The sequence below is a fragment of the Silene latifolia genome, chromosome 7 (assembly GCF_048544455.1).
Source record: "Silene latifolia isolate original U9 population chromosome 7, ASM4854445v1, whole genome shotgun sequence".
NCBI classification, from domain to species: Eukaryota; Viridiplantae; Streptophyta; class Magnoliopsida; order Caryophyllales; family Caryophyllaceae; genus Silene; species Silene latifolia.
Genome location: NC_133532.1, coordinates 86432134 through 86452149, shown reverse-complemented (window position 1 = coordinate 86452149; position 20016 = coordinate 86432134). Strand labels below are relative to the sequence as shown.

The following is a 20016-nucleotide window of genomic DNA, read 5'->3' as shown; positions in this document are numbered from 1 at the left end:
TGTTCCCGGCCTAGGAAGCTCTAAAGACCTCAGAAATTTAAGTGGTTTACCAACACAATAAAGTCAAGTCTACTCGGCATAAGGCATATTGTGACGGTCAAGACTTGAGTAAAGAGCTTTGTTCATCATAGCTAACGGGTCAAAACAATGTACATGGACAACTAAATGAGACTCAAATGCAAAGACAAAGCAAATTATCATCATTGCTATACAATTCACCAAGACTCGACTCAAAATAAATAAAAAAATAAGTAAAAACATGTTTTTGGATTTTATAATTTTTCAATTTTTTCAATTTTTTTGATTTTTTTTTTCACACACAACATAAATAAAAGCACACAACAGAAATAAACACACTCCCCCAAACCTAAATGTCACAGTGTCCTCATTGTGACGCCTACAGCATAGCAGTCACACAAAATTCCAGCAACCTAATGGGACACAACTAACAAAAGGGAAAAGGGAAAAATAAATGCAATAAAACAAAAACAAGAAAGATAATACCAGCTGTAGTGCAGTAGCCTCCCCCAAACCAGCTGGAAAGAGAGGGATGTAGTGACCAGCTGTCACTACTGGGCTCCATCAGTATCATCAAAATCATCGATCTCGGCATAAAGAGACATCAACTCAGGATCAGGAACTGGGGCACCACGACCTCGACCACGGGTGGGTCTCCTAACACGGCCTCTACCACGGCCACCTCCTCCTGGAACAGCAGCAGCGGAAGTAGAAGCACTAAACTGACCAAACGGTCCTCTCTGGGAGCAAGGAACACCGACGTCCTCCGCAAAAACAGAAGTAGGCTGAGGGGGGCGCACTGGAGTGTAAAAGGGACGGCCCAAGGCACCATAAGCAGTACTAAACTGTCCAAACTCCGTAGGAGTGACTCCATATAGATGAAAAACACGACTATCATCACCAGGAGTGGTATAATAGCTAGGTGTCACACCCCTATACTGTCCCCCTGAAGCAAGAGACATGGCCTCCATCTGTTCCCACATCCTCCTCTTTGTCAAAGCAGTGTTGATGCCCGTATGCATCCTCACTTCTCGTTCAATAACTGGATCAAAATGGTAACCTGAAGCATAGCCTGAAGCAGGATAGGCTGAAGGAGGTGGAGGAGGAGCAGGCTGAAATGAGCCAGGCAGATGGGTAGTGGGTGGACGACGTCGCCGACGCCCGCCGGTGGTGGTAGTAGTACTAGACCCAGGAAAAGTGACTAGAAGGTCCTCAGGAATCAGATAAGTAACGGGTGAGGGTCGCTCCATAGCCGTACTCTCCTCAAGGGGGTCTACAGCAGGTAAACAGTCACAAGGCAGAAGCATGTAAGACTCAACCCGGACCCTCCAGTAATGGTCCTTCCCATTCTTGATGTCAATATAAGAAATTTCATAACGGAGGTGGTCATCATCAACAAGGGGCTCGTGGTCATCCATGGGCTCATAGGGATCATCACCCTCAAAATCAAAAACAGCCCTAGCTATCTTGGTGACAAGAGCACCACAATCAAGGTTCCCATACCTCCCAATCATCCTGTCAAAAGCCGAACACACAAGAGCAGGGGGAGAGAATTGGAATGTCTCCTCCCGATAAGGATTCAAGTAATTAGCAAGGATTAAGACCTCAATAGTGGAGGTCTTGCTCTTGTCATGCCGGCCATACAACAAATAGCTCAAATACCTCAAAAATAAACGAAGACAAACGTGTTGGACGTCCAACAAAGCCATAGCACTGACATCCGCATCCGCATAACCGGTAAACAATGGAAAATATCGAATAGCGGACAGCCCACCAACACCATACAAGTCTCCGTCTGTATGCTTATCTATTCCTGAATTTGTGATGACGGTCAAAGGTTAAGGACCGTTCAACATTAAGCAATCGAAACTTGATAAGATGATCACTGGGAAAGTAAGTAAATGAGCTCAGAAATTCAAGAGTTAAAGCAGGGTAAGATAATTCATGGAGTGTGAAAAGACCCTGTAACCCTATCTCATTGAACATGCCAAACATAATGTCATCTATCTTCAATGTTCGCAAAATTTTCCTATCCACGCATCGAGTGGCACTCATAGATTTAGTTAACAGATACTCGAACCTGTCCTTTTGTGCTTTGTCACGGAATTCAATGAATGGGTAATCGTCCAAAGGAGACAAGTCGTCCTCCGAAGACACAACTTCTTCGGGAATCACCTCGGGTTGCTGAACCGGGGCTCTCCTTTCTCGAGTCCTCTTATTTCCTTGCCTAGAAGTCGACATTATCTACATAAAAGCAAGTAGACAATTAAACTTCAACCATAGCATATGGCAATACCGGTTTTTGGCATAAATGGGTCAAAAAATCAATTTTAAGACGCAAAATCACAATGAAAGCATCCAAAAACTTAGGGGAACATGAGTATGTATCAAATAAGGAAGAATCCAAGCATAAGAACACAATTTCTAACCAATTTAATGCATAATTTCTACCCGGATTTTGAAGAACCCTAATTCCCAAATTAGCAAATTAGGCATGAATTTCAACAATTAAGGGGCTAGAAAGCAAGGAAATAGCAATTGTATACTAGCAATGGAAGATTTAATACAATAAACTCAAGTTATAAGCAAGAAATTTCAGATTTGTGCGAGACAAATTAGACAAATTCGGGACTTACCTGAGCAATAAAAGCAAGGAATCGCGAAAATAAGCACAAGAAAGTGATGTAAACAAGTAATAAGCAATTAAACACAAGTGTTAAGTGAGATTTGATGATGATTTATGATGAATATAGAGAGAAAGAGTGATAGAGGAGGAAGAATGCAGGAATAATGCACGAAAAGAAGAAGGGAATTGAAAGAAATTAGAGTAATTAAAGCATAAAACCGGTTAAAGAAAAACGCGGAACCCGGTTTATTTTGGATCTTCGATCGAGTCGCGCCTGGCTCGATCGAGGAACCAAATTCCTGACTGCCCAACTTTCGTTTTAAACTTTTTTAAATTCTTCACTGGTGCCTCGATCGAGTCGCAGCTGGCTCGATCGAGCTGATAGGTTCCTCGATCGAGTCGCAGCTGGCTCGATCGAGGAAGTAGGCTTTGGCTTCTTTTTTCGTCATTTGTTACTCATAGCTTCAAATCCCGTCAAAATTCCTGCAAAAGATACTTGAAAGCATATCAAGTACCCTCTCCTCATCTCTCAAAGCTCAAGGAAACATAAAAGCAATAACAAAACTTAAATTTAAAATCCTAATTACAAACTAATAATTTACAAAATCCGAGCTGCCTCTCGGTAGCGCTGGTTTTTGCGGTCCCGCACGATCGTAATTCTTCATCAGTGAGAAGAATCAATGGCAAAGAGGTCCAAAGCCTTTATTACCCTGACATACGCTCCTTCATGGTAGATCTTCAATCGTTGCCCATTCACTTTGAAGACCTCCCCTTTGTCAGTTTGCAGTGTAACTGACCCAAACTTGTTCACATCAGCTACAGTGAACGGTCCAGACCATCTACTCTTCAGCTTACCTGGAAACAAATGCAAACGAGAGTTAAATAAGAGAACTTTCTCACCAACATGAAATTCCCTTGGCAAAATATGCTTGTCATGCCACTTCTTCGTTCGCTCCTTATACACTCGAGCACTATCATAGGCATGCAGTCGAAACTCATCAAGCTCATTCAATCGCATCGGTCGTTTCTCACCCGCCAGTGAGGGATCCATATTCAGCTCCTTTATGGCCCACATAGCCTTGTACTCGAGCTCCACAGGTAAATGGCAAGACTTGCCATAGACTAGTCGGTACGGTGATGCTCCAATCGGGGTCTTGAATGCAGTACGGTAAGCCCACAAAGTGTCATCGAGCATCCGACTCCAATCCTTTCTGTTCTTGCTTATTACCTTTTCCAAGATTTGTTTCAGCTCTCTGTTGGAAATCTCTACTTGTCCACTGGTTTGAGGATGATATGCCAACCCTCTGCGGTGTGTAACGCCATATTTCTTCATGAGAGAATTAAGATGACGCTCATTGAAATGCTTGCCTCCATCACTGATCACTGCGCGAGGCACTCCAAACCGTGGAAAAATAATCTTCTGAAACATCTTAACAACAGATTTAGCATCACAGGTGGGAGTGGCAATTGCCTCCACCTACTTAGAAACATAATCTACAGCTTCTAAAATATACTGATTCCCATGAGAAGTAGGGAATGGCCCTTGGTAATCAATGCCCCAAACATCAAAAATCTCCACTTCGAAGATTCCAGTTTGAGACATCTCATGCCTTTGTGAGATATTGCCCGTCCTTTGACATGCATCACAAGAACGGACAAAAGTAGTAGCATCTTTTAAGATAGTAGGCCAATAAAAACCCGATTGCATTACCTTAGCAAATGTCCTAGAAGGACCATGATGACCTCCATAAGAAGAAGAGTGACAATGAGAAAGGATGGCACGTACCTCACCCTCTGGAATACATCATCTGTAGATACCGTCTGCGCACTCCCGGAACAGATATGGGTCGTCCCAGAAATATCGCTTCACGTCATGCAAAAGCCTCTTCTTCTGCTGATAAGAAAGATTAGGAGGAAGCATACCTCCTACCAAATAATTGGCATAATCTGCAAACCATGGAGTATTTGCAGCTACAGCTAACAGTTGGTCATCTGGAAAAGAGTCATAATGGGCAAGATCTCTCTTCCTGCAAATCTAAGCCTAGATAAATGATCTGCAACAACATTTTCAGCACCAGACTTATCACGGATTTCTAAATCAAACTCTTGTAACAATAAAATCCATCTAATAAGCCTAGGTTTAGCCTCTTGTTTGGTTAAAAGATATTTCAAAGCTGCATGGTCAGTATGAACAATAACTTTAGAACCAACAAGATAAGCTCTAAATTTGTCTAAAGAATAGACAACTGCAAGAAGCTCCTTCTCCGTAGTAGCATAGTTAATTTGTGCATCATCTAGAGTCTTGCTTGCATAGTAGATGGCATATAACACCTTGTCCTTTCGCTGCCCCAAAACAGCTCTAACTGCATAGTCACTAGCATCGCACATAATCTCAAAAGGAAGGCTCCAAACCGGAGATCGGATAATGGGAGCTGAGAAAAGAGCTTGTTTAATCCTGTCAAAAGACTTAACACATTCGTCAGTAAACACAAAAGGTGTATCTTTATGGAGTAGCCGGGTTAGAGGTTGAGCAATTTTAGAAAAATCCTTAATAAAGCGGCGATAGAACCCTGCATGACCAAGAAAACTACGCACACTTTTAACATTAACCGGGTACGGGAGTTGCTCAATTACCTCCACCTTAGCTTTGTCCACTTGAATACCCTTACCTAACACCAAGTGACCGAGTACCACCCCTTCAGTAACCATGAAGTGGCACTTCTCCCAGTTGAGAACAAGGTTGCTCTCTTCACAGCGCTGCAAAACCTTAGTCAAGTTTCTCAAGCAAATATCAAAATCAGTACCATATACACTGAAATCATCCATAAAGACCTCCATAATAGACTCTATGTAATCAGAAAATATGGCCATCATACAACGCTGAAAGGTAGCAGGAGCGTTACATAAACCAAAGGGCATCCTTCTATAAGCAAATACACCATATGGACATGTGAAAGTGGTCTTTTCCTGATCGTCAGGATGTATGGGTATCTGAAAGAAACCGGAGTAGCCATCTAGGTAACAGAAATAACTATGACACGCTAATCTCTCTAACATTTGGTCAATGTAAGGAAGTGGGAAATGGTCCTTTTTAGTGGCCGTGTTCAACTTCCTATAGTCAATGCACATCCTCCATCCTGTGACAAGTCTAGTAGCAATCAATTCATTCTTATCATTTTTCACTACTGTAGTACCTCCCTTCTTAGGTACAACTTAGACAGGACTGACCCATTTAGAATCAGATATAGAGAAAATAATACCAGCATCAAGTAATTTCTGTACCTCTTTTCTTACCACCTCCTGCATTGGAGGATTTAGTCGTCTCTGACCTTGTGCACTAGGCTTGTAGCCTTCTTCCAGATGAATTCGGTGCATGCAAAAATCAGGACTAATACCTTTGAGATCATCAATGCTATACCCAATTGCCTTTTTATGAGTTCTCAAAACAGTCAACAAAGCAAATAGTTGACCTTCAGTTAGGCTAGCATTGACAATCACTGGGTTCATTTCACAGTCATCAAGAAATTCATATTTGAGATGAGAGGGAAGAGGTTTTAATTTAGGTTTCTTTACCTCAGTTACCTTAGGTGTGACACCCAAACTATATACCTTCTGATGTGGGCATTCCTCTCCAGTTAGAAGCTTCTCAATCCGATGAACTTCTGGACTCCATGAACCCGCCTGATCAGCTGGATCCGAAACCAGGGCAATCTCCAGAGGATCCCTGTCCAAACACATAGGAAGACACTCATCAATAGTAAAATCAACATTTATACTATGACAAGTCTCTTCTATCATGGGGTTTTTTAATGCCTTTTCCAAGTTAAATATAATCGTATCATCCCCCACAGCTAAGGTCAATCTCCCTTGCCTAACATCTATAACCGCCCCCGCAGTATGTAAGAACGGTTTGCCCAAGATGATAGGGATTTGGTTGTCTTCAGCCATGTCCATGACAACGAAATCAACGGGGATGTAAAACTTCCCAATACGAACGGGAACATCCTCCAACACCCCCAGTGGGTGCTTAACTGATCTATCGGCCATCTGTAGTGTCATATTAGTAACTGTCAACGGACCCATATTTAATTTCTTGCATGTAATACGGCATAACGCTGACACTAGCTCCTAAATCGCAAAGAGCTTTACTAATAGAAATATGACCAATGTGACAAGGGATAGAAAAACTTCCTGGATCCTTAAATTTGGGTGGTGTATTAATTGGCAACATGACACTGCACTTCTGAGTATAAGCAATAGTTTCCACCGCATCAAAGGATCTCTTCCTTGTCAAAATCTCCTTCATGAATTTTGCATAAGCCGACACTTGAGTAATTAATTCAGTAAAAGGGACACTTACATGTAGATTCTTCACGACCTCCATAAACTTACCGAACTGCTTATCCAGCTTGGATTTTTGTTGTCGATGAGGAAAAGGTAGTGCAATGGTTATGGGCTCGGCTTGCTTGACCTTAGAAACAACTTTTGAAACACCGTGTTGTCAATTTTGGTTCCTCGATCGAGCAGGGGTGACTCGATCGAGCTGGATGGATCCTCGATCGAGCCGCTCGTGACTCGATCGAGGAACCTTTGCAGTTCAGCTCCTTCATCTTTTTTACTTTTATCGTCACTCGTGTTTCAACTTCACAGTTCTTTCTCATCATCACTAAGCTCCAAATTACCCAATCCTTTGGGATGCATATAAGGGACCTCATCAACAATAATGGGCACGTCTTTCTCAAGGCTTTGTAGGTCGGGATTCACATAAGAAGTACCGCTCCTCAGCTGAATAACATTAGCTTGCTCATGAGCTTGTTTACCTTGAGGAGGAAGACCTACGGCATGTTTTGATGGGTTTTGAAGTGCCATCTGAGCCACTTGATTATCTAGCATCTTGTTATGGGCAATCACTCGTAAATTTGAGCCGTCGTTCTCGCCGCATTGACAAAGTTTGTTGAAAAAGATTGCGCAACTCGCCATCTCATTGTTCGGAGGTTGTTGAGGAATTTGTTGAGGAGTTTGCCGAGGAGGTCGTTGATATTGATTGTTGAGCTCTGGCCTCCTTGATTTTGCCTTTGATACCCCCTTGTTGTTGATTACCGCGATTGTTGGGAGGGATATAAGTATTCTTTTCTTTGTTGTGATCGCCTGCGGGTTTTGCACATTCTGACTAGACCATTGAAGGAACGGATGTTCCTTCGTTCTTTCATTGTAAAAGTTGGAGAAAGGTGTACCTTGTGCACCTTGTCTGTAAGCCTGAAAGGCATTAACCTGCTCCAATGTGCTCATACAATCAGCTGCACTGTGACCATCTAAACCGCATCTAGCGTAAGTCTCCTCTACTTGCTTACTCATGGCATGAACTCTCTCCTTACTACCCAATGATTGGGTAGTCTTTATCTCAAACAACTGGGCGTAAATAGTCTCCGTTTGTGCTGCCAGGGCACTATCAACACCGGTACCTCGCGTGCTTCCCCTAGGATTTCCATACCTTGCGGTATGGGTAGCAATCTGATCAATCAACTTCCACGCGTCACCATCATTGGTGTTGTCTTGAAACCTCCCATTAGCAGAAGAATCCAAAAGGGCACGATGATCGTCAAACAACCCGTTATAAAACTGGTTGCAAAGGAACCACTTTGGGAAACCATGATGGGGAACTGATCGAACTAAACGCTTGAAGCGAGTCCAAGCTTCATTCAAATCTTTAGTAGCTCCTTGCTTGAAACTAGTAATTTGGTTTCTCAGAGTATTAGTCTTTTGAGGTGGGAAGTACCTCTTGTAGAAAGCAAGAGCCAAGGAATTCCAGTCTGTAACTCCTTCAGTATCCATATCCATATCTCTCAACCACTCAGCAGCTCCATCTTTCAGGGAGAAAGGAAAGAGCACCTGCTTAACCTGGTCTTGTGTCACTCCAGCTGTTAATGGGATAGAACAACAGTAAGTGACAAATTTCTCCATATGCATCGCAGGATCCTCAGCAGCTGTCCCTCCAAACATATTTCGTTCCACCAGATTGATATACGATGGCCGAATCTCAAAAGTTCCATTGGTAGTAGTGGGCAGCTTAAATCCTTGTGGGATAGAAGCTAAGGTCGGCTCAGAGTGACTGGCTAGAGTAGGCATGATGGGAATATCGGGAATATCAGTTGTAACTGGAATTTCAGGAATAGGAATTTCGTCCTCTTCCTCTTCGTAGGACCGATCGGCTGTCTCTATTGAGCTCGCCGTTTCGACGTCAAGTATACTCAAGTCTTCTACTTGACCCACTTCTTGATTAAATTTGTCATCCGTAGCGAAAAGTCTTCTCTCGGTTCGGGATCAAAAGGAATAATCTCGGACCTATTAGACCTGGGCATAAACGGAACTAACAAGAAAAGTGTGAGAACGGTCTCAAGGAACTGGGTTCCCTGAGACAAAAAGACAAAATAAACACAAACAGACTAAACAATTGTTGCCTCCCCGGCAACGGCGCCAAATTTGATGTGGCTAAAGTCGTATCACCAAACCAAAGTAAATCTATCTCGGACTAACAAAAATAGCTAAAGAAGACATGTATCGAATCCACAGGGAGGCGGTGAAAGCTAAGTCTGTAAATATTTAAGCTGTCTAAAGTAACCGATTTCTGGGGGTTTGTTTTGTTTTGATTCTAATAAACTAATTGCAAGTAATTAAATGAAGGTTTTAACGATAATATTAAGAATCTAGGATTTACGGTTCACTAGGTCAATCAGTCGGGGATTATCAATCAATTGCTAAATCTATCAAGTTGTTTAAGGTCATAAGATCGGTCGACTCAATTATGCCCTTTAGATCGATTCTAACATGCGGTCGCTATAATTAGATACAATCTATTTGATTATCGCAGCCTATATTAATTCTAACCCGGTCGGCGATAGGATTAATTCGCTAAACTAATTAATAACTCAGGCCTCAAGTTGATTAACTAGAAGAAGTACAATAATCAAACAACAACTTAAACGATATCAATAGCAATTAATCGATCTTCCCTTTTTATTAACAATTTGGGTTGAGATAGGAGATCAACTAAACTAATCAACAATGTAAATAATGTAATGAAAATAAGCAAGATGATTAAAATGAGATGTAAACAATTGATTAAAAGCACTAGGGTATCATGGGTTCATAGGGGATTCATGGGATTTGATCATACAAGTATGTTCTCTACTAGATGCAAGCACTTATTATTGTGATGGGATCGAGTTAGTGTATATCTTATAATCCCTAAGAAGGTTTGGGTCCCGGAGCCAAATCGATTAGATTGTACAACACCTACAAGTCGACTTAATCCTTCCTATCCAACTATATGCCTGGTCTAATGAGACTCGAGTTGGTTTATGTCTTACAAGTCTCATTGAAAAGGTAAGTGATGGGTAAAAATTGTAAGGATTCATAGGCTCGCATTTCATCAAACATAACATGTGCATAAGTTGGAATCACAACAAGCAAACAAATTAATTATGAAAACATATTAGATTAAGCATGAATCAATCCCCATATTGGTTTCCCCTAATTCCCCATTAACCCTAGTTAAGAAAACTACTCACTCATTATCAAGTTTAACATGCTAACAAGGTTGTCAATCATACTAGCAAGGCAAAACATGATGAACAAATGAAAATAATTAACAATAATAAAAAGGATTAAGAGAGAATTATACCTATGAAGATGATTCCAAATAATAAAGCAAAGAATAATAGAAGTACTTGATGATTGATGGAAGGTTGTCAATCCTCCAAATAAACCCAAATAATCTTCTAATTACCCAAAATAAATGATGAAAAATAGAGAAATTAAGGAAAGATTAAGAAACGAGATATGTATTAATACTAGATTAAAAGTTGATTACAAGATTAAGACAAGATTAAGATAGGATTAAGATTGTACTGAGATTACATGCTAATCTAGGTAGTACAAAGGGGTATTTATACTAAAGATTAGGGTTACTAAGGGCTTAAATGACTATTAAGACCCTTAAGAAAAGTTGAGGAAGTGCTCCTCTCCAAGGAGATGCGCATCTCCGTTTTGCTAGTCCCACGAAGATATGCTCGTCTCGAGCGTCTAGGAAGCTGGCACGGTGGAGTCTGTAAGGGGATCCGAGCGGATCATGGGAGAGACGCTCGGATTGCTCGGCTTCAAGACGAGCGTCTTGGAATCGGGACGCTCGGATTTGTGGGCAGGGAGACACTCGGATTGGCTGCAATTCGCTCGGATTGTGAGACAGGCACTTCTCTTTTCTTCTTTCCTCAACAATCCGCGGGGATCTTGTTGAGGATGCAAGGATCCTTTCATCATTGCCCAATCTACTTTATTATCTACATAGGCCTTCTAGTATCGTCTTCCCTTTGATGCTTGGTCATTGAATGCGATCAATTTAGCTCCATTTCGCCATGAAAATGCAAGGTTTGCACTCCTCTCCTAGCAAGGAAACAAAACCTCAAAGAATATGCAAAATGGGAAACTAAAGATAGTAAATGACCCAATTATGCACTATAAAGCATAGGAACGAGGCTAATTCGGGGACTAAATGTGCTCAAATATGAGTCATATCAAATATCCCCAAACCAAACCTTTGCTCGTCCCAAGTAAAGAGGTGACAAAGACTAGGACCCTTATTCAAAATAACCTACTAATATAGCCGATGTGAGACAATTAGCGGGTCTCACTCCGCCCTTTCAACTCACAATAAGACAACCATGAGGTAGGATGCCTTCTTTCAAGGCAAGGTGGGGCTAGCTAATATGGCGATACATCCAAGCATTAAGCACACAAAACAAGAAATTGATGCATCTACAAAAATGAATAGCCACTTTCCTCATCTAAGTGGCGGAAATTATCTAAAGAGGAAGCAATCTAAGGGTACACATTCCATTATACATACGGTTTCTTCAAACTACTAAGCCTAGAAGGATACCAATAAATCACCTCCAAGTTGTGTCAATCTAGGGTACCTTTGTCCTCAATTGTTAAATGCTTTCGTCAAGAGTAGACTCCCTATGGTGTTAGAAACACTGGAGGATCGCGGAATTCCCCTTCTTGCCTAGACAAGAAGAAGGTTCGTCCCCTTTCTACCATGCAAAAAAGTGGATACGATAGAAAAGGGATCAATAGAACTTGAGTTTCAAATGGGAGTTTGCTTTTGTTGTTGTTTTCCCCCCCAATTTGTGGCATTTGACATTTTGAGAATATTTCTTTTTGCCATTTCTTTGATGTTTGGCATTTTCAACACTTGACAATTTTTCAACTTTTTCTTGCATTTTTTTGAACATTTTCAAAGTCACCCCATTTGTAGTGAGGGTGCTTATATTTGAAGCATAGGAGTTTTCATTTTTGTTACTCTTCTATTCTTTTGATGCAATTGCAAACCTTTTTGGCTTTTCATTTCAATACTTGAACTCAAATTTTGAACAATTTTTGTGCCCATTCCCTTTGATGACAAAATGTGGTAGAACATAGATGCTGGTTGCATGGTTTCAAGGGTCACCTTGGAATAAATGGTAGCCAAGGAGTTATCACACCACATGGTACTCTTGACTAGGCCTTAATCCATGGGTCAAAGGATACTAGCATGACACATCCTAGGGTGTTTTACAAGTATTTTAACAAGCAAAGTCTTAAGAAGAAAAAGTATCTATAATGGCTTATATACACTTGTCAAGTTTCCCAAATAGATGCTTTCACAAAATTTTTCCTAAATGCAACTATATGCCATGATGCAACTAACATTTATACATCCTAATGAATATGCTTCTACCAACTAGTATGCCAAATAATCTAAATGCAATCCTATAATCACATTGTTTATACCGCATCAATCAAAATAAAGCCACTTAGTCATTAACATAAAGAGGAAAAAGGAGATTGGAAAGATCATCCCATGCGGTCTTCAACATCCTTATGTCTCGGATGTGGCGTAGTCGATCAATGTAAAAAAGGATGAACAAACACAATATATACAAACACAATATATACAAGACTACACTATGAAGGAAATGAACATGTTTTTGAATTTTTGCATTTCTCAAATTTTTATGGTTTTTATGATTATAAAATAAAAAGACATGTTTTGGTATTTTTCAAATTTTTTTCAATTTTTATCATTTTTGTTTTTAAAAGTCATGTTATAATTTCCCATCTCCACACTAGTATGGGCATTGTCCTCAATGGCCAATACGATAAGAAATTATGCAAGCTATATGAAAATTCATGATTCCTAAACTAAATGCAAACTATATGATGTATATACAAAAGTGAATTCAAACTAAACTATGCTATATGATGCATGAATTTTTGTTTGGTTGGAGAGCATAATTTAAATTAACTCCCAATGCATATGCATAAACTTCCCCAAACCAAAATATACATTATTTCTAATGTCAAAAATTGGGGGAGTTCATGCATAAGGATGCTATGCATGAAACTACAATTGACATTTTGGATTTTAAATGTGGGAACAATAAAAGAAACAAATCAATGGGACCGAGGTGTGAGTCCTCTAAATGATGCTAGGACTCAAAATCATGATCAAGATAAAAATTATATGAAAAACAAGAGAAATAAACAAAGCCTAAAGGAGCTGTAGGAGACTCACAAAGTATTGTGGCATCCTCCTAAGAGCTTGCTAATCCTCAATCATCGCCCATGGCGACATCACTATCATCTCCATTATCATCAACTTCTTCACTAGAAGCTTCATCAACCTCCATAGATCCGGAGTCTTCACCACTATCACTTGAACTCTCTTCTTCTTCCTCACTACCCTCTTCTTCTTCACCTTCTTCATTCTCTTCATTTACTTCACCTTCTTTTCCACCACTCTCAACAACAACCTCCTCTTCACCCAAGCTAGCATCCCTAGAAGCACTAGGAAAGAAGACTTCCCTATCCGCCCAACTAGGCAAAGGACAAGATGGGTTAAGAAGTCCTTGCCTAGATGTAAGCGAGGCGGATATTGTGCTCTATATGCATCGACTCGATCCTCATGGGCTTGCTTGTGCATTTGTTGCATCAAAAGAGTCAAGTAGTCATTCCCCACCTTAACATTTTCGGGTTGAAACTCATGGTAGGTGAATGGGTAGGGTGGAGTGATAATAGAGGAGGAGGGCTCGGCAATGTCCTCCCTTTGGTGTTGTATAATGTACTCGGCTTCCTCGGAGAGTGGGAGAAGGTAGTGTGGCCTATGGACATTGAGTCGGCAAATTTTGTTCGGTAAAGTGAAGGACTTGGCATCCTTTGTTAACCACTCGAATTTGTTGTCAAGAGTGTCGTTCTTGAGCCATTTGAATTTTTGAACCATAGTGGCTAGATCAATGATATGGCCTCCCTTAACCGGTTTATAAGCGTCATCTTTGTTGAAGTCCCGGTTGAAGTGTTTTGCCAACCAAGTTACCAGTTCCCCATTAACAATGAAGGCCGTACCTTCCTTGCCATAATCGATATTGAGCCACCTCTGAATTAAGAGTTGAAGAATATTGTACTTTGTGGTGAACTCTCTACCAACATTCAAGGTCGACTCGAGATAGATAAAATCAAGCTCGGTGAAGTGGTTTGTTCTCTTTCTAGCAATCAAAGTGTGCCCAACAACCTTGTGCCACACCATTATGCCCGAATGATGGACATAAAGGGCACGACAATCATGGTAAGACGTAAACTTTCTTCCGGTAATAGCCTTCCATAAAGGAGCGGGATCATATTTTGTTACGGGTTTCTTCACATAGGTCGAGTCATTGCTAAGGCCAAAAACTTTACCAAACTCGGCAAAAGACATTTTCCTATCAACATTCTTAAGGCGGAATTCAATGTTTGTTCGAGTCTCCACCTCCGTAACTTTCAATGAGCTTAAAAACTCCAAGGTGAGGGATGAGTAGATCAACTCTTGCATATTAAACAAAGTAAGAAATCCCATGGACTCGAAGAAATTCTTGGTTTGTTCAAAGACACCCAATTTGGTCAAGGTCTCTTGGCATATAAACTTGGTGGGTAAAATAGATTTCTTAGAAAGGGATACAAATTTCTTCCTATGAGCATCGGATGTGACAATTACCTCCGGATAATCATGTAGTTGCTCAACAACCGGAGTAGAAGTAGTAGTTTCTACCATAGGAGAAGTAGTCTCTTGAATTTCCATCCTTGCACTTTGAACCACCAAAGCCAAAGCTTTGGAAGCTTGAAGAGCTTGTTGCCTTTTTGAGAGATTCTTCTTTGGAAGTGCCTTGTTTCCACCTTTTGTCTTAACCATCTTCTCCTTGTATGTAGTAACACCAAAAGATTTGCTTGAATCCCTCAAGTTTCAATAAGACCCAAATCGATTTAGGAAATTCGAATTTTGCCTTTGTACCCTAGAAAATCGATTCAAACTTTGAGGATTTTGGTGTTTTAATTGCTTGTTGTTGACAAAGGAGTGATTTGTTTGAGTTTTGAGGGAGTTTGGAATTAATTTGGGTGAATTTGGCTAAGAAAATTGATTTTTATGGATGGAGGGATTGAGGGTTTTGAGGGTTTTAGGGATGTGTTTATGTTTTGAATGAGTAAAATGAAATGGGAGGGGGGGGGGGGGGGTTAATCCCGTTATTTTTGAATTCAGCAAGGGAGACGAGCGTCTTTGGGTCGGGACGCTCGGATTCTCTCTCAGCTTATTTCAGAAAAGAGAGCCCGTGCTGAGATGAGCGTCTTCAGCAGGAGACGAGCGTCTTGGCTGAGACGAGCGGATTCTTCTGAGGACGCTCGGATTCTTTGTCAGGGAGAAATCCCAAATTTTAATAACAGCAGGACGAGCGGATCATTAGTGAGACGAGCGTCTTGGCTGAGACGAGCGGATTCTATATGAAGACACTCATATTTTATTCCAGGACGAGCGGATTGCTGTCGGGCCGCTCGGATTGTCCCTGTACCTCACGGATTCAGTTCCACCCGTGGGTATTTCATAACCCGAGTCATTTACTCTTCATTCCTTTAGTCTTCATTGTGGGGGCAGTACGAAGGCTTGGATAGTCTAGGCAATTGCTATCCCCACACTATGTCAAAACACTACACATCAATAAACATATAAGTCCCTCCCTCACTTTCTCTCAAAATGAAAATCTTGATCAAAGCATAAAAATACAAATCCAAAATTGACAAGAATGCAGTACAATAAGTAAAATGCACTTTAAGGGGTTAGAATATTTACATGTGGTGGTTTAGGGAAGACTCCACCAAACTCTCATCCATGTATGAGATGTTAAGGGGGCATAGCCAAGGTGTTGTTGATGTTGCTCAACACCTTGAAGAAGTAATCGAAGGCTTGTTCATTGTTATGATAAAGATCCTCAATAGACCTTTGCACATGCTGTTCTTCATTGTGGTCTTGGGTTATAGCATTACCAATATAAGGATTGAATAACCCTTCAAACTCATCATCCCAAAGACCGCATACTTCATCTAATTGTTCCCCAATAGTATCATGAGTTTATGAGAACAACTCCTCTTTCTTCTTGTCATTATGGCCAATGAGGCCTTCTTCTTCTCTTGTCAAGAGTGGTGGTGAGCTATTCAAGCTCTCATTCTTGTTGAAACATTTTTTCTCTTTGGATGGAGCATCTTGGAGATTACCCATTTTCTTCTCCCATATGGGTGGTGATTCTTTACTCATAGCGTGTTCTTTGCATTGAGATGCCAACTTCTTCCTATCACTTTCTCGGCTATAGTGATCAATCATGAAACATGGCTCATGTAGTCGGGGAGCTCTCATTGTCTTGTCAAGATTAAAAGTGATTGTTTCATCTCCCACTTCAAGTGTGAGCTCTCCATGTTTCACATCAATCACCGCTCCCACGGTGTGTAAGAAAGGTCTTCCTAAAATGATAGGAATGTTGGAGCCTTCCTCCATTTCAACAATAACGAAGTCCACCGGGTTGAAGAACTTGCCAATTCTTACCGGTACATCCTCCCATACCCCTAAAGGTGTCTTCGGTGATCGATCCGCCATTTGGAGTGTGATATTAGTGCACTTGAGCTCTCCCATTCCTAACCTTTTGCACACCGAATATGGCATGACACTCACACTTGCCCCAAGGTCACATAGAGCTTTGTTGATTGTAGTATCGCCAATGGTGCATGGAATAGAGAAACTTTCCAGATCCTTTAGTTTTGGAGGTGAACTTCCTTGTAGGATGACACTACTCACCTTAGTGAAAGCAATAGTCTCAAGCTTCCGGATGGATTTATTCTTTGTAAGAATATCTTTCATGTATTTCGCATATGCCGGAACGTGATTGATCAATTCCGTAAATGGAATTGAGACTTCCATGTTTTTCACAATCTCCATAAACTTTCGAAGTTGTTCATCAAACTTAGGCTTAGTTTGACGACTTGGAAATAGAATCCGAATCACAATAGGCTCTTTCTCCTTAGCCTTCTCTTCATTCTCCTTTGAAACTTCTTGAATGGTGGTGGGTTCTTCTTCTTTCTTAGAGTCTTCAACTCTTTCCTAGTCACTAGCATTCACAACAACTTCAGCAACGGGCCTCTTCGGCCCTTCATACCTTGTACCACTCCTCAAATGGATGACACTCACCGACTCATGTCTTGGGGGATTACCTTGAGGTGGTAATTGCCCCTTTTGTCTTTGTGAACTAGAAGATGCTAATTGAGACATTTGGGTTTCCAACATCTTCGTGTGAGCTAGTATGTTGTTGATGGTGATGTCTTTTGCTTGACTATCCTTTTGCATTTAAGTGAAAAATTCTTGTTGGTTCTTTTGTATTTGGAGGACCGCTTTTTGAACATCAAAACCTTGGTCATTTGTTTGATTGTATGAAGGTTGGTTTTGATAATTTTGGTTTTGATTGTAAAAGGGTCTTTGAGCTTGGTTTCTCATTGGAGGTGGGGTGTATGTTTTTTTTTTGCAAAAAAGGTATCATTTCATTCAAGATAAATGAAATTACAAGGATTTTGCAAAACTATCCTCTAGACTAGGAAGCCACTAAGTACTTAGCCTATCAACAATACGACTATAATATTTATGTGTTTTCCACATAAACATCCTGACACAAACCAAAAATTTAACATGATTAACACAAGCATCAATACTAGAATGCCTATTACAGAAGATTCTAGCATTACGCTCTCCCCAAAGCTGGTAAACAGCAGCTGCTACTGTAACCTGAAACCCGGCATGCTCCCATCTACAATGCTTCCCTGTTGCTCCAGAATTTTCTAAGATGGTAATCAGATTATAACCCAAATTATTATAACTCATCCAGTGAAGCAGCTTATCCCAAACAGCAGTAGAGTAAGCACAATTGAAGAAAAGATGATCGTGACTTTCAAGCCCATTCTGACAAAGAGAACATCTATTTTCCAACTGAATGCCCCTAGTTTGAAGTTAAGGTGGGGTGTATGCTGGTTGAGGGTTTTAAACATTTTGGCTTTTGTATGAGAGGTTGGGGTGGAATTTGGTGTTTTCATTGTAATAGTTGGAATAAGGGGTACCACTCTTGTATGCTTGGAAAGCATTTACTTGTTCACTTGTTCCCCTACATTTACTTTGGTCATGTCCCAAAGTTCCACAACTCTCACATACTCCACTTGGAATTGATGATGATGCTACCATAGCATTAACATGTTGCTTGGGTGATTTGGAGGCCTCTTCATGTTTAGCCATAGCCTTCTCAAACTTCAAATTAATGGTGTCAATGTGGGCACTAAGTTGAGCACCCAATTGAGTAATAGAGTCCACCTCATGCTTTCCTCCTCTAGTAGCCTTCCGAGGTCTATTATATTGTGAGTTATGGACCGCCATTTCTTCAATCTTGTTCCATGTTTGATTGTCATCAACTTCGGTAAACATACCATTTGACCCCATATTGAGAATGTTTCGGGAGTCTTCATATAGACCATTCCAAAATTGTTGTACAAGGAACCACTCGCTAAGTCCATGGTGTGGACAAGATCGACAAGTATCCTTGAATCTATCCCATGCTTCATACAAAGATTCCTCATCCCTTTGTTTGAACCCGGTGATTTGGGCTCTCAACATGTTAGTCTTCTCCGGAGGATAAAATTTCTTGTAGAAAGCAAGTGCCAATTTCTTTTAAGAGTCAATACCAAGAGTAGCTTTATCTAGGCTCTTCAACCATTGTTTCGCGGAACCAATCAAAGAAAAAGGAAATAAGACCCATCGAATTTGGTCTTGAGTAACTCCGGTTTGAGAAATCGCATCACAATAGTCACAAAAGGTCTCCATATAAGAATGAGGGTCTTCACTAGGCATCCCCCCAAATTGACTTCTCTCAACCAATTGTATAAATGCGGATTTTGCAATGAAATTACCGGTTAAATGTTATGGGGCAGGAGTACCATTTGGTAGGTTCTCCTCGGTTGGTACTGAATGTGATGAAAATTTAGGCATTGTGGGTTGATTTTGTGGTTGGTTTTGTGTTGGGTTATCCTCTCCTTCTCTTGCAAAAGGGTTGATGAACTCAATATTATTTGGTTGAATGTCCACAATCTCACCAATACCTCTCAAAGTATTTCTAGCAAGTCTTCTATTGTTGGTCAAAGTTCTTTCAATTTCAAGATCAATGGGTAACAAGTTACCTTGTGATATCCTAGACATGCAAAATATCAAATAACTCGAAAACAATTAGAACAAACCTTGAGGAGTTTAACTTCCCCAAGGTAAAGAAAGACACAACTAAAAACAATTAAAGAAAATCAAATCAAGTTAACACCGTCCCCGGCAACGGCGCCATTTTTGGTTCGTCGGTTTTGTTACTCGTCGTCAAAAGTTACCTTGACCAAAATAATATTTATAACTTCACGAACTACTCTACTCTTAGTAAATAGGTAAGTAAAGGTCGGATCCCAAGGGACGGGTATTGATGTAGGATTTTCAATTGCAATTGGTTGTGTCCAAGGGTGTCACAATTTGGGTTGAGATAGGAGATCAACTAAACTAATCAACAATGTAAATAAAGTAATGAAAATAAGCAAGATGATTAAAATGAGATGTTAACAATTGATTAAAAGCACTAGGGTGTCATGGGTTCATAAGGGATTCATGGGATTTGATCATACAAACATGTTCTATACTAGATGCAAGCACTTATTATTGTGATGGGATCGAGTTAGTGTATACCTTACAATCCCGAAGAAGGTTTGGGTCCCGGAGCCAAATCGATTAGATTGTACAACACCTACAAGTCGACTTAATCCTTCCTATCCAACTATATGCATGGTCTAATGAGACTCGAGTTGGTTTATGTCTTACAAGTCTCATTGAAAAGGTAAGTGATGGGTAAAAAATGCAAGGATTCATAGGCTCGCATTTCATCAAACATAACATGTGCATAAGTTGGAATCACAACAAG

The 20016-nt window shown here is 40.5% G+C and overlaps 2 non-coding genes across 2 annotated transcripts; both read left to right on the top strand.

The window, feature by feature from the left end:
* The first annotated feature begins 8288 nt into the window (after positions 1–8288).
* On the top strand, positions 8289–8395 carry LOC141593336 (small nucleolar RNA R71). The gene has a single exon (XR_012521425.1). It is a non-coding gene; the product is annotated as a small nucleolar RNA R71 (small nucleolar RNA).
* Positions 8396–18576: 10181 nt separating this feature from the next.
* LOC141593896 (small nucleolar RNA R71) lies at positions 18577–18683 on the top strand. The gene has a single exon (XR_012521951.1). It is a non-coding gene; the product is annotated as a small nucleolar RNA R71 (small nucleolar RNA).
* Positions 18684–20016: the final 1333 nt, after the last annotated feature.